The sequence below is a fragment of the Periplaneta americana genome, chromosome 15, assembly GCF_040183065.1.
Source record: "Periplaneta americana isolate PAMFEO1 chromosome 15, P.americana_PAMFEO1_priV1, whole genome shotgun sequence".
Classification (NCBI taxonomy): Eukaryota; Metazoa; Arthropoda; class Insecta; order Blattodea; family Blattidae; genus Periplaneta; species Periplaneta americana.
In genome coordinates, this window is record NC_091131.1 from 72,326,845 (window position 1) to 72,343,291 (window position 16,447).

General features: G+C 34.6%; 1 long non-coding RNA gene across 1 annotated transcript in view; it reads right to left on the reverse strand.

Moving 5' to 3' along the window:
- LOC138715131 (uncharacterized) overlaps positions 1-9,487 on the reverse strand; it is a 144,120-nt gene extending 134,633 nt beyond the window's left edge. Inside the window, exon 1 of the long non-coding RNA XR_011336161.1 lies at positions 9,311-9,487. This is a non-coding gene — a long non-coding RNA (uncharacterized lncRNA). The remainder of the gene's footprint in view (positions 1-9,310) is intronic.
- Positions 9,488-16,447: the final 6,960 nt, after the last annotated feature.

Here is a 16,447-nt window from a genome sequence, read left to right on the forward strand (position 1 = left end):
TTATTAACTTATTTACGCAAATATAATAGGATTATATATATTCATATGCGGATGATACCGTAATATTTTTGGTGAAAAATCTTGGAAAGACACTTATATTAATGTGAATAATGGATTACATGTAATTAAAGAGTAGTTTGATTCAAACACTCTTTCCTTAAACACATCCAAATCAACTGTTGTTCCGTTTTCATCAAGGTCCAGTGGTCTTAAATCTCCTCAATCTTCTTTTAGGCTCAAAATTCATCATTCTGATTGTTCTTCTCAAAATTGTGAATGTCCCATATTAACCGAATCCTAAGAAGTTAAGTATTTAGGCATTACAATCGACCAACACTTACCATGGAATAAACATATTACATATTTATGCAATAGATTACGTAAAACAATTTATATCTTTGTTATACTTCGGCCATATTTACCAGTTAATATTTTACGTCTCATTTATTTAGCTTTATTTCAATCCATTCTCCAGTATGGAATTTTAGGATGGGGAAATGCTTGTAATTCTAATCTCACGCCACTAATGCTTATTCAGAAAAGAATAATTAAAGTATGCCTTAATAAACCAATTGATTATTTATCCGAGCTTTTGTTCACTGATTTCAATGTTTTGAAAATTAAACAAATTTATTATATTGCCTTATTAAACTTCATACATAAAAATCACAATAAATTCAAATTGTATCATCATAAATATGGAACTAAAAGATCCGATTTTATAAGACTAGAGGAACCAAAGCGTTTCACAAGCACAGCTCTTAGCCATGATACCTACTTTGGTCCAAGGTTATATCATAAAATGATTGAAAAATACCCAAATTTGGAAAATTTTAGGATCAGAAATTAAAAAAATAGCGTTAGGAATTTAATTTTTAAACAGTATGTATAGATTTAACATGTATATGTATTTGTATGACTTAAATTGTTAAAATTGAAACTGTATTTTTAAAGTTAATTTATTCCTATAATTTTTTTTCCCTTGACCCAATTTGTGTCAAATAATTATATTTGTGTTAAGTCTGTGTTTAGGTAACTCCCTGAACATGAGTTTTTACTCCTTCAGGGAAGAATGAAGACTTTTTTTTTTTGTACATGTTATTTTACTACAATAAACAGTAAACAATATCATAGCGTATTTTGGAAAAACCATTGATTTAGTTCCCAATATGCTGAATCATTTTAAGAGAGCAAATTATTGAGAAAAAATTAGTTTTGTCCTTTAAATGTGCAGAACTTTGATCCGAACAAATATAACATTGCAAAATTCCTTTGCAGAATAACCTCCTGAAATTAATGGCATTATTTACTGTTCAAGATCGTCAGTTAAAATTTTAAATCTTTTAGAATGTTTTTATTGTTTTCCACAACTTTGTAAAAGTGGGGCTACCTCGTTTTTGCAGGGAACCCTTAAATTTTTGTACAGAAAATCGTACACCAGGCGTGTCCAACCTTTTTTGGTAGGGCAGGGCATGGTTGTGTCCCACGGTCAGGTAAAATACAGCAGATAAAAAAAGGTTTCTGTTTTGTGGGCATACTTGCGCCCCGTTCCCATCAGATAGAAAAAAGGGGCATGGCATAGTTGTGCCTCGATGAAACAGGTAGAGAAAAAGACATTACGGAAACTCGAGCCTCATAACCAACTAACCTTATTGATTTCTTATTCGATTTAATATTCATTATCGATACCATTAAAATGAACACCATGAAGTTTGCAGTACTTTATTGACTGTTTTTCTGCTGTTTATGCAGTTATTATCGATAGCCTACCGTTAAAATAAACATCATGAAGTTGGTAGTACTTTATTGACTGTTTTTCTGCTGTTTATGCAGTTATTATCGATAGCCTACCGTTAAAATGAACACCATGAAGTTGGTAGTACTTTATTGACTGTTTTTCTGCTGTTTATGCAGTTATTATCGACAGCCTACCGTTAAAATAAACACCATGAAGTTGGTAGTACTTTATTGACAGTTTTTCTACTGTTTATGCAGTTATTACCGATAGCGTAGCATTAAAATGAACACCATGAAGTTGGCAGTACTTTATTAACTCTTTTTCTATTTTTTATGTAGTGATTATCGATAGCTTAGCATTAAAATGAACACCATGAAGTTGACAGTACTATATTAACTGTTTTTCTGCTGTTCATGCAGTTATTATCGATAGCTTAGCATTATTCTTCACCTGACATAATTAGGAACATTAAATCCAGACGTTTGCGATGGGCAGGGCATGTAGCACGTATGGGCGAATCCAGGAATGCATATAGAGTGTTAGTTGGGAGACCGGAGGGAAAAAGACCTTTGGGGAGGCCGAGACGTATATGGGAGGATAATATTAAAATGGATTTGAGGAAGGTGGTATGTGATGATAAGGACTGGATTAATCTTGCACAGGATAGGGACCGATGGCGGACTTATGTGAGGGCGGCAATGAACCTTCGGGTTCCTTAAAAGCCATTTGTAAGTAAGTAAGTAAGCTTAGCATTAAAACGAACACTATGAAGTTGACAATACTTTATTAACTCTTTTTCTACTTTTTATGCAGTGATTATCGATAGCCTACAGATATCGATAGGCTCCGTTTTTTAAACCACGTGATCGAGGAATTTAGAAGCAGTAAAATAGACAGATATTCTTAAAAATGCAGCTACCACTATAATATTTTAAAGTAATTTATTTATTTTATGACAATCACTTTCATGTGTACTATGCCCATCAGGACGCAACTATGCCATGTCCATTCTGTTATCTGATTTCTTCAGGGCGCAACTATGCCATGTCCATTCTGCTACCTGATTTCTTCGGGGCGCAACTATGCCATGCTTAGGCTCCCGAATTGACCGCGGGGCGGAACTATGCCATACCGTTTTGGTAAAGGGCCAATGTCGTTAAGATGGATTGGTTTGCGAGCCATGTGATTAATTTTTAAAATAATATTTCATAATTTTCATGTATATCCAAATTGTCCAAATTGAACATTATAAAGATACTGATCCCTAAGATTAATATAAAATTTATGTTTAATTTATACTGTTATATTAAATTTAAAATAATAAGTAAATTAATATTTCGCCTGTCAATGCGCGATGGCACTGGTTCTCACGAACGAGGCTTCCAATGTCTGGTTTAATTGATGTTGTAGCAACTCGAAGTGGGCTCTCAGTGATTCGTGTTCTCGTTGTGCACTTAACATGATGTTTCATCCCGGAGAACACTTGTCTTGTTCACATAATTATGTTTATGCTCGACCATGCCGAAATGTAGTAATTATACACCTGGTAGCAGACCTTTAATGCATGTCATTAAAGTACACCTACTCATTAAAGGTCAGGTCTTTCAGCCAATGACGACTCAGGTTACAACTGTTCAGCCAATGACAGGTCAGCTTTCTACCGTTATAAAACCGCAAGTATCGATTATTCTCGGATATGCAATCGAAAGAGAATTAGCGAAAAGTCACGGAGGCTGGAAATCCAATACTGTCGCAGAAGGTTATGTTCTGTTACTATAATAATTAGCGTTAATTGTAAATAATATTCAAATAAATTCAATTTGTCATCTCGTTTTTCAATGTCTAATTTAATTTCAATGTTATCTCTGTAGGTTCTTATGGCCTAGCAAGGTCAATGTGCACATCTGTTCCTCGGAAGAAATCAATACTTTCGCGTCTGCGCACATCTCACAACATACGGGACATTGCTCCAGGTCAGATACAATAAAATTAATAATATCAAGTTAGAAATATGGTCGAGCATAAAAAGTCGTATGAAACTCGCCTATAATGGTAATTAAGAAGCTCATATGAAAATTATGAAACTCGCTTACGCTCGTTTCATAAATATCCATACTCACTTCTTAATTACCTTCATTATAGGCTCGTTGCATAATGTACTAATATGCTACTGAAAAGTGACGTGTAGGGAAGTGAATGTTCGTTAATGTCCGGATATTTTTCCCTGGGAAAATAGTTGCAATAGAATTCTAGTAAGGGATATTGTAAAACTTACTCCTTAGGTCTGACGCACATTGAAAATCAACGCACTCCATTTGCACATCCTCGGAGAGCTATACAATATGTTATTTTCGATTTCCAGAAATTTTACCAACCTAACAGTCATAAAACATCTGGCACCCACTCCGCTTTGAAAAGTAGAAAGATTACGGCGCTTTCAACAATACACGGAGACTTCAAAGCTATGCGCGGTTATTAGGTATCATAAATAACGGTCTTGGCATTCCCAAAACAGTTGGGATTTCTTTCTTTTCTTATACGGTAGGATGAAGGTTCGCACAGAGGCCTCCATATGATGGTAACAATTTATTGTGTATATATATATATATATATTCTTCTCTTGTAAGTTCATCTTATTCCAAACAGATCTACTTATTTCCAAAAAAAAAAAAAAAAAAAAAAAAAAAAAAAAAAAAAAAAAAAAAGTAATACAGTATAACTTAGAAATACGATATTACTTCGGACCGCATGTGATGGCTTCGAGGACCGCGCGTTGAACACGCCTGCCTTACACTAACAAGGAAAACATTCTGGTGGGGGCAGATAAAAAAAGCTAAATTTTTTCCTTCCACCATGTTAATAATGTCAAAAGAAGGTGCTTATACAAATTTTGGCCACTCGACCACAATTACGAGGCCGTCCAGAAAGTGATTTTCCCTGGGGCCGTTTGCACAAAAAAAGCACAATTGCATGGAAAGATTTATTGAAACAGATACAGCAATTGTTGCGCTATTTGTGAACATATTCCCCACTGGAATTGACACATTTGTCATACCATGGGATCAATTTTTGTGTCCTTTGTCGTAGAAGTCAGCCGCCTGGGATCGGAATCAGCGTTTGTCAGCCGTTTGCACCTCTCTGTCGATCCCATGATATGACAAATGACTCAATTCCGGTGAGGAATATGTGTAGATACATTAGCCCTTTCCCATTTAAAATCTTCTGTCAATTGTGCTGGATCTGCCGCTGAATCCGCTTATCATGCTAAACGACATAAATATGAACATTTAACATCAAATTACATCTTCCTCGCTTTTGCAGTTGAGACCTTTGGTCCATGGTGTAGAGACGCTAGAGATCTAGGGTGCTATTCATAGACATTTCGCTAGCCCGCGCTACGAGCGTGCTAAACAGGACTCATATCATATCATATCGCTGACACTTATTCATGAATACGAAATCGTTAGTTCGCTGATCATCCACCGAAAGCCCGCGCTAAGAATGTCTATGAATAGGGCCCGTACTGATCCAAATTGGTACACGCCTACTGTCCCGTACTGGCGATCCTAGATGTATCAATTTCCTTCGTCAACGCATTGGAATAGCGGTTCAGCGAGGGAATGCTGCCTCCATCCTGGGATCGTTTCCTAACTCTATTTCGATGGATGAGATCTTTCTCATTTAATGTAAATTATGAAAAGTGTTTATTAAAAAAAAAAAAAAAAAAAAAGGAACCTAAGATACATACCTAAAATAAATATTGTGAACAACGTAACAGATATGGTCCTGGTGTTGATTAATTTATGTAAAATTGTATACAGTTCCTGCATATTAACCCACAATAGTACTACTTTAAGACAAGATTTTGTTGAAAAACAGCTCAACAATTGCTGTGTCCGTTCCAATAAATTTTTCCAATGAAATTGTGTTTTCTTTCTGTTAAAGGCCCCTGGCGAACTTATTTCTTTTAAGTCCTCGTAATTGCGGTCGAGTGGCCAAAATTGGTATGAGCACTTCTTTTGGCATTATTAATATGGTGAAAGAAAAAGATTTAGGCCTAACTTTTTTTATCTGTCCCCATCAGAATGTTTGCTTGTAAGTTTTCCCCTTAGTTTTTTTAATAAAACACCGAATGTCAATTTTGTGTGTTGTATAAAATCGCAAATGAAGTTATTCCTCGCAATTTGTTGACATGCATTTCATTTATGGAAGAGGAAAAAGGCAATGAAAGGAAAGTTGCAAGGTTTAATCAGTCAAAATATCATTTACGATGCCAACTAGTCCCGTCGCTCTAATTTCCGGCAGCCAATCGCGTTGCAGGTCGGCTACATTTAAACGTGTGCGTTCTTGTGATTCGCTGATTCATTTCTTAAGGCTCGATAAATACTTAATATAATCGCTCGCCATTTTAGCTCTTCCGTTGGCATTCGCAGAAAGCACACGAAAACGCTCAATTATTTGCTGAATTACATTGCGTTTGATTTATTATCGTAGGAGCTATGACACGATAATGTTTAACGGTGTAGCAAATAGATTCCTCGTATGGTAGCTCGGCAACGTAACAACAAAAATGGCGAACGATACTACCTACCTAGACTTTATAGAGCCTTCACTTTCTAAGACGTAAGCAAAGAGGCGGAGTCACGCCGGAAATAACAGCGTCGGGACTTATAGCTTATACCATGTTCATGAGAAATCACCAACGTTTGCAGGAACATGTCGTCTGTAACCAAACTTCAAAAGGATGGCCTTGAGTTCGATTCTAGCTGGTTGCATGACTAACATATTTAGGCTTGTAGGCCTAACTACCAAATGGAATGTTTCCGGACATAGGTTATCCTATATGAAAGATGTTCATAATTGTCTCCTCTATCATCTCTAAGGGCCGTATTCATAGACATTTTTAGCACGGGTTTCCAGTGGATGATCAGCGTTTTTCGTATTCATAAACCAGCGTTAGCGATAGGATATGATTTGAATTCTGTACTAGTAACCAGTGGATAACCGGGGCTAGCTTAGTACGCTCGTAGCGCGTGCTGCAAAATGTCTATGAATAGCACCCTAAGAGTTTGTAACATAGTCACTGAATCACCCTGTATATCTTGCGGAAAGTGTTTGATGTGGTTTATGTTTGTGGCATGTAGTTTACATGTTGTAGTTTAGTACGCGTGAGGATCGTTCTTCTAATAGCCGTACTTTTATTGAACGTGTTCTCTCATATGTATGTAGGCCTATATATTCACCCAATGAATTGTACGTATAATTAGGGTGACCAGATTCACATCGATAGAAAAGAGGACACAAAGCTTAAAAAAGGAGGACATTGTTCAAAAAAAGAGGGCAGAGACTATGTACTTAGGACTAGACCTATATTATACTTTAAATTACGTCAATATCTATTTTATTACAAAATATTTACAGTACAGATTTAGGCTTATGCCATACTTAAAATTATGTTAATATCTATTTTATTACAAAATAATTATGACAGAACTTGATAATAATGATTTTACAGTTAGCTACAAATGAAATTCAAGGGAACTATAATTATTAAAGAGGGCAGAAAATTAGATTTAGATTTAGGCTTAGGCCTATATTATACTTAAAATTATGTCAATATCTATTTTATTACAGTATACTTATGATAAAACTTAATAAAATAAAATGATTTTACAGTTAACTACATGAAAGTCAAGGGAACTATAATTATTATCAAAATACATAAAAAGACCGCACAAAATGTGAATTTAATATTACTTTGTAAGCAAATAAAGTTATGATAGATTCCATATTAAAGACGATGCAACTTGCATTTGTGGGGAGGAATCTCAAGATGTCAAATATGTATTATATGATTGTCCAGTCTTTTGCTGTGAAAGATACGAGCTTGAGTTGTTACTGAACACTTTAAATTATACATTTGCCAAACCGTTAACCAATATATTTACCAACTCTAAATCATACAATTATTTCATGTCCTTTTTGAATAGAATATTTGTGAAACTGTAAAATGTTAAATTATTCCGGGAAAAAAATCGTATTAGTTCTAATCAACTATAATGAAACTGTAAGTCTTCAATTTCGCATACTATAATATTGTAGGCCTACTATTGGTTTTAATTTTTATTTTAATTAGGCATTTGATTTCTAATTTTGAGCCATTTCTTGTAATACCTCCTCATTGCCAATTGTTGTTACTAAATAATGTATTTAATTCGTAAATTGTAAGTCATCTCTTAGTATAGCTATTTATTGCTTCTAAAATAATATGTTTAATAGCTATTATATATATATATGTATATATATATATATATATTTCTTCCTATAACCATTACAGGTTGCCATTGACAAAGAGTATCATGATACAATAAATATAGAGAAATGCCTTGAGGCTTTATGAAACATATTTTTGTTGTTACAGTGAAAAATAAGAAATTGAAATAGATTGAAACACAAAATAATATACGAAGTAACGTCAAAAAGATGTGAATTAAATACATGGTCCATATATATAATGCCTGAAAATAGCTATTGATCCTTTGCGAGTTTGTTTTTAAAATAATGTATTTAATCTATAACTACAGTCAGTGTATTGATATTAATATTTCTTTGTTGTTACCTATTGCTTTAAAAAGAATGTGTAATTTTAAGTCAATTTTTCTACTATTCCTTTACTGTTTACATTTGTTTTTAAATCTTTTGTATTGCCCCTAGTATTATAGGCCTATATTGTCCTTCAAGAATTTCGTTATAAGTCATTACTTGTGCTATTATTTTAATTATTGTACTTGTTCCTGAATCACGTATGTAACTTGTAACCGTAAATCATTGCTTTTATTACTCTTAACTGTTCCATTGTTCATGAATTAAGTATTAATTTGAAAGTGAAAGTCAAACTTTGTTATATTAATGTATTATTGATTATCTTTTCAGGTCGTGTATTTACTCTGAAACGGTTAGAGATTCTTGTATATCTTTGAATTGATTATTCCTCAAACATCTCATTAATCTTTAACAGGATCCATTCTTTCATTAAGGTGCATTCTTCTACATAATTCATGTGAATTGTAACCTTGACCACAATTTTATATTATAATTTTACTATTGTTTATTGGTTATAAAATATGTATTTTGATGCCAACTATAACCCTAATATACCTCAGGGTGAAATAGGGTTTATTAAATTGGATAATAAAAAAAAATAAAGTTATGATCGTTGAGTATATTCCATCGATGCTGCTGCCACCTGCAGGCAAATTAATTGAAAAAAGCTTCAACTCAGATAATTTCAAAATATCAGGCATACAAGTTATGAAAAAGAGGACATTTCTTGATTTTTTTTAAATCCGCCCGGACGTCTCGGACAAAGGCCTAAAACAAGGAGGACATGTCCGGACAAAAGAGGACGTCTGGTTACCCTACGTATAATAGATATTTCATATTGTCTCAGTGCAGAAGAACTTCCCTCTATAAGAAAATGAATTAAATATGTTACCTTCTTTTGTTAAAATTATCCAGGACTTCACTATCGCACAAATTTATGTGACGCTTGAAAAAATTGTTCTCTCTTACCTGATGCAGACTAGAACAGACTCTGTGAGCCTGAACAGTGGTTTCATATGCCGACGTGTTTCTAAGCAGAGGCTTGTTCTGAATTGTGGAAGCATCCGACATATCTTCCGCCAAACGGACGACGATCTAGAAATTCTCTCGTTACACGCTTCACTATCCCTCGGGCTGTAGCAAAAGCAACACACTCGTAAATAACAAGCTGTTCTAATTCTGTTAACATTTTGGGGACGACTCGCAAAAACCAGCTGGGGCGTCACGGTCCAATGTACATCCAGCAAAATCAGCGTCTTCAACTTGGTCCAAAATTAGACCCGGGCAAGGAATTTGCTCTCCAGTTTGAAGAGTGTAATATAATCCTAAACTGTATCTCCGCACCCTTGCAGACAAGTCCACGAACACATGATGGGAAGCAGAACATTCAGAAAATTTATTTATTTCTTTGTTATTTCTTTATTTAGTTCGTCCCCGAGACGGAACAGGCTACGTGGAACTCACCTTCAAGTTACTCATAATGAGTTATTTTCAGAGACAGGTTATTTACTTTACCATCATACGAAATATAACAGAAAATCGATTATTATCTATGCTTAAACCTAGACGCGCAGTGTGCTCTTGGCGTGGTGGGTCACATGTTTAGCACATGCAGCAGATAGTCTCAAGCAAACACCTTCTTTATAATGGCATATTGTAAGTAATGGGGTGTGGAGCGCACCTGGCAACTCGACAAGGTCACTGGACTATTGTCAATTGTGTTGTGTTTATTCCACACTCTTCCTCCCTCCATGAACCGCGCTACTGTGTCGGGTACAGTAGGGATGTGCACTAGGAATCCACATGAGTCCTTTTTACTCTAAGATATTTCCGCAGTTCATAAGCAAAGGATAGCGGTGGCGATTTTTCGTAAGAGCCAGTGGCGGTTCCTCGGGGGAGGGAAGGGAGGAACGTCCTCCTCACATTTTCTTCTTTTGAAAGTAAATACCAAATAAAATATGTGCCTTGAAATTCGAGGAAGATTCGATATTTTTTAAGTTCACAGCTATAAGAAAAACTCGGTTGATCGAGTTTTAAACGACGCGCGCTCATGTGCTGTAGAAAACTGTGAGAAAGATGCGAGATTGTCTGTGTGGAGGAAAGGCACTCCATTCCTCCTCTACTGCAGTTAACACACATAGACAACAGCACACTAGCGGCCAGAGAAAGAAGCAGAGTTTTAAAGCAAGTAAATAAACGGCGAGGGAGGAAATCCTCCTCTGAATCGGTCATGGGCGGGAAATAGAAACCGACTGGTCGTGCAGCAAGCTCGCTACTGCTGCCATCTAACGATGTTGCATTCAACCGGACTATAACACTTCTAGGAGGAGACACAACAAAAACAGTTTTAACGCAACGCTATGAAAGACACCATTTAACTTTTTTTTTAATATAAATAAAAAATATTATTCATTGCACTTTATATAGGCTACTATTCATGGTTTGAAACTTTCGTGGATATTTGAAAGTTAAAGTCGGGTGTATGTAAAACAAAGGGGAAGTAGTTCTACGTAGTTGGCCCCTGAAATTTACTTCTATTCATTGTTTACTAGACAGGGCAACAACCAAGTTGACAGTTATCAGTTTTGTACAAATATATTTGAAACTGAAAGTAGGTACTCCAAACGACATCATTTTTAACGTAAAAAATTAATCGGCCACCGGCAGCTTTGAACAATAATGATAGTATGACTTTACAAGAACTGACATTCTTCAAAAGCATGTGATACTGAACTTGTAAAATGTACATGTGGTAACACAGACCACGTGGGTGGGTGCAGTGTTCTCGCTTTCCTCAGATTATTTCCCATTCCCATTTCCATTTCCGTAAAACGGTTCCGGTTACGAGTTAGTAGCTAGTCTCTTCCAACACGTGTGATGCTGTAGTGTGCTCGAAAAATACTACGAGGTTGTGAATTTCGTTGTAATTGTTAATTTGCGCAATTATTCAACAATGAATGGAAGTGAAAACATAATATATTTTGGACAATTTAGGAAACTCAGTTTACAAGAACAGATTATTGCTATACAGAAGGGAAGGCCAACCCCAACACTACCTGGTCTTACATGTATGCATGTAGGCTAATTTGTAGCATATTTCATTCAAGAAGGTGTCATTTCGTGCTGTTAACTTCTTTCCTCCTCTTAAGAAATATGCAGGAGCCGCCGCTGGTAAGAGCGATAAGATACGAAATGAATGTAAAGGTTTGGTAAAGGTGCGGTATAGCCAATAGACAGCATTGTTGGATTGAGATTGTATTTAACACACATTCATAAAAAACGAAGAAAAAAAACTTGCAGCCCTCAAATTAACACTTTCAAATTCTTAGTTGTTACAAAATTGTATTAAATTCTTATCGCGCTGTTATTGGAAACGCAGGAGAAAATAAATAGGTATTCTCAGGAAGAATGGATTACCTATATTAATGTCACGGAGATCTGAAATTTGCCGATAAATTTGGGAAATCTCAGACCTCGAGTGACATTTATTAGGACTATGTCGTGAATAAAATAAAAATGTAAATAATATATCCCTAAAATTCGCTCACAAAATGTTAATAATTTTATATTTATGAATACCTAACCTATTCAGACATTGTGAAGTCAAAACAGATGAAAAACGATTACTGCAGTAAATTAATTGAATGTTATGCAGTAATGTCAATTGAGAAAAGCGAAATACAGGTTTAAAAATCTTAATTACATGTACTGCGCTTTTCTCTTGTTATTATAACAGAAATACGTTTTCATTATATAATTTAATTTAAACATTTTATAGTATAATTACAAATAACCTGATTAATACATTGATTAAATTAACAATTGTTATAAAGAAGTGTCATTTTCTTTAAGTACAATGGACATGGAATTAGAAGATGAAGATGTAGATGTGGAAGTAGAATTTCGCAATTTATTTAGCACAAAGGATTCATGCTCATCGGTTTACGTGGAAACAGTTGGCGACACTGACTAAACAAAAGAACGACCATGCGATAAATTGATAGTGATAAATCGAGCTGCAGAAATTATCGCGATGTATGACTGTGATTGGTTGGAATTCAACATTTCATTATACTTCATTGGCCGAAAATGAAATGACGTCATATAAACGAAATAGTCGTGTTAAATACGAGAATGGAAAACAACACTGGATCACCACAGCGACTTATGAACCTTTATAAGTCGCTACCGAATTCGAAACATTATCAGTTTTGAAATATATGTTTCTATTACAAGACTCGAAACATGTCTCTAATACAAGACTGGGAAAATATGCTTCTGATACAATACAATTATGTTTCTGTTACAAGAATTGAAAGATATGCTTCTATTTAAAGACGTGTGATCCTATTACAAAATTAGAAAGATACTAGTGGCTTGTGCAGCAAATGCTGCAAACTAAGTTCATTAGACGTTCAAATAAACATTTTTCAGATTTATTTTCAATGAAGAATACCAGACATTCTGAAAGTTATTTGCTTCCATAACAATGAAAGATACTCTCTCTCGAGCCAATACTGAAGAGAACCACGCATATAAATATCTACACCACACCGCCATTAAATATGTGAAAAAGACCCAACCCCTGATTAATAATTATAAAAATATTTGATTTTTAATAATATTATTATCTTACGTAAGTTTTATAGCTTTCAGTAACATATACTATATATACTATATAGCCGCTACTCAGTAAAATATAGAAATTAAAATCTAATTTAAGTTATTCTCTACATCTACTTATAAAACTCCAAAACGTTTCACTTTCATATCATCAATATAGCATTAATATGTATAATTAATGAAAAATAGTCACATCATAGCATTAACTACAATAATATTTCATTTCTAATGGTAATAATGTCATCAAACCACCCCAAGTTTTGTAGTTTTTAATATCCAATACACAGCTGTACCCAGAAAATTACACACCACAGAATCGAACTTGTAAATTATTTTTAGTAAGTTAAGTTTTTAATAACCAATTTAATTTGATCTCTAAATATGTCAGCATTCTTGCAGATCATGGCTTTCGTGTAATATTGTTTACTGTAGTATGTGTTTTGTTTTATTCTGAAATGCAACACGGCCGACTTGATGCTCGCTTCGCTTCTCCTTTACAAAATGGCGAAGGTAATATCAAGTCGGCCGTGAATGCTATTAGCTAGTTCTCAAAACTGACTACAGATGGATTTTTGGAAAATAGGAAAATTATGTTTAAAAATTGACATTTCACTGAAAACTACCATTTTTCTGAAAAAACTTTGAGTTCCAAGCTTCAAAATGAGGGGTCATTTATTAAAATCCGTCCAGCCGTTTTCCCGTAATTTCCATTACCAGTTCAAATTATATATATATATATATATATATATATATATATATATATATATATATTCTTATTACACGATGATAAATTTATGTTTCTATCACAAGGTTATAAACATACGCTTCTATCACAAGAGTATAAACTTGTGATTCTGTGGCAATGGGTGGAACATACACTTCGCCAAACTCCAAATGATACAGCCAGGAAAGCACTTGATTGGAATTCTCAAGTAGAGTCATGCACAACCGGTTATAAAGTAATTCCTTACAATAGAACATATTATATAGCAACATCATGAATCTGATATCTGTTTCGAGAAGCCAGTAACCATCAGCGTAGCTGAAGCGGTAGCGCGTTTGCCTACTGATCCAGAGTTGTGCTAGGGGTGGGTTCGATTCCCGCTTGGGCTGATTACCTGGTTTGTTTCGAGGTTTTCCCCAACCACAAGACGAATGTCAGGTAATCTATGGCGAATCCTCTGCCTCCTCTCGCCAAAACTCATCTCGCTATCATCAATTCCATCGAAGTTAAATAACCCAGTAGTTGATACAGAGTCGTTAAATAACCAAGAAAAGAAAAAAGAAAAAAGTGTGTTGCTCGGTCTTAGAGCAGACTTCTCACCTGAGAAATGGGAATATTCTTGGCATTGCCGAGCCATCAGAGACCACATGTAGCGACGTCACAAATCAAACACCAAGAGTACGGAACAAAGTTCAATTTTCGCAACTTCTCTAACGGACTACTGTTGGAGTAATGTACTGTTTAAATTTCGAAATACCTGGTGTTAGATCGGCAGACGGTTACTCCCACTACTGTTTTCGTCTGTTTAAAATAGTGGTTCCCAAACTGTGGTTGGTGTATCCCTCAAGAGTACAGGAATTATGAAGTTTTGCTTGAATATTTGTATAGCTTAAATAAAAATGTTAGGTCGGCTCATAAGTAATGTCGGTTCTTTAAGTTTGGTATTTTGTACGATTTTAATGCTTTTCTTTAATTTGGCGATTCAATTTACAGGACGCTATCTCTCTTTTTTACTTAATTATATTTATTATTATTTTTAAATTTATATTTGTATACCGGTATGTATTTTTCTGTATGTGATTTGATCCTGGTTGAGTGGAAGAGAAGGCCTTAACTCTGTCAGGGAAAATAAAACTATTATTATTATTATTATTATTATTATTATTATTGCAAATTGTGGACATGTGGCAGTCGTCTAACACAAAGAATATAAAGTGAAGGTGATAAAGTCTGAGATTAGAGTCCTTCTATAACACTAATAGTAACAAAATCATAAAGATGCTGCCTCGGCTCGAAGAATATGTGAAGTCGAGGGTAAAGTTGTCGTTAGTGAGCGTGTATCACAATAATAGTTTCAACGTTTTAATAAAATGAAGAAGGAGATATCAGAGATTGACAACGTCCTGAAAGATCTGAGGTATGGAATATTGAGAATACATGCAATGTTTTGAAATCTTTTGTTACACTTTTCTGAAGTGGTTTCTCCTTTTATTTTCCCCCCATTTGAACAAGAGTTTAAGAATAACTCGGAAAGTGATACTCTCTTATTATTATGCGGTGTGCCGCAAGGAACAATTTTGGGACCTCTTCTCTATCTTATTTATGTCAATGACATAAAATTTCTTCATTTACATGGAACTGCCACTCTTTTTGCAGATGACGCTAGTGTATTTTATATTACTGACTCCATTGAAGAACTGTTTCAAAAGTTTGAGGCAGATATTATTACTCTTGAAAACTGGTTAAGCGCAAAAAGTCTTTCTCTGAATTTGAAAAAAACTGTGTAAGCCTATACTATTTTCACTAAACCTTCTTTTTATTGTATTAGAATTAAAGTTTAATGATTTTGTAATACAGAAAGCTGCATCAGTTAAATTTTTAGGTTTGATTGTTGATGAACATTTAACATGGGATAAGCATATTTTGGCTGTCTGTAACAAAATTTCTACAATGTCTGGTATTTTTAAAAGGCTTAAAAGATCTTTGACTAGGCTATATCTTGACTCTTGAATATATATTATGCTTTTATTCATTCTCATTTAATGTATATGTCATTTATTTGGGGACATAATAAGAAAACTGCTTTGAGACCTTTACAAATTATTTAACCCGTAATTGGTGAGGTGGTGACTGTGAATACCCCAGCCATTGTAAGGGGGATGTGATTCATTCATTCATTCATTCATTCATTCATTCATTCATTCATTCATTCATTCATTCATTCATTCATTCATTCATTCATTTTATTCCATAGATCTTACATGAGCGATGAAGCTTTAAGATGTGGAACAAGTCAAAATTTTACAATATTACAATTACAATTTTTGCAAATTGTTACAGTTTTAAAATTTAATAATTTTCTACAATTTTTACAATTTTGTGCAATTTTTTACAATATTTTGGCGAGATGTAGTGAGATGAGGTGTGATCCGAGGATTCTCCAAAAGATTACCCGGCATTTGCCTTTTGGTTGGGGAAAACCTCGGAAAAATCCAACCAGGTAATCAAGTCAAAGGGGTTGATGCCGAGGACTCGCCATGAGGAGGATTCCTGTTCACTTCAGATATTTTTTTCTTTTGCTTATTATGCTGCCTGTTTCCCTAATTCATAAATGTTGATTCAGTGTTTATGCGTGTGGAGTCCATCTTTTCTCCGCAGTGGCTCCTGTAAATATCGTGTGACTCGCTCCACTGCACTTATTGACATAAACATAACAATATCATTCTCATCGGGTGATAACAATCTAACAACGCCTTGCA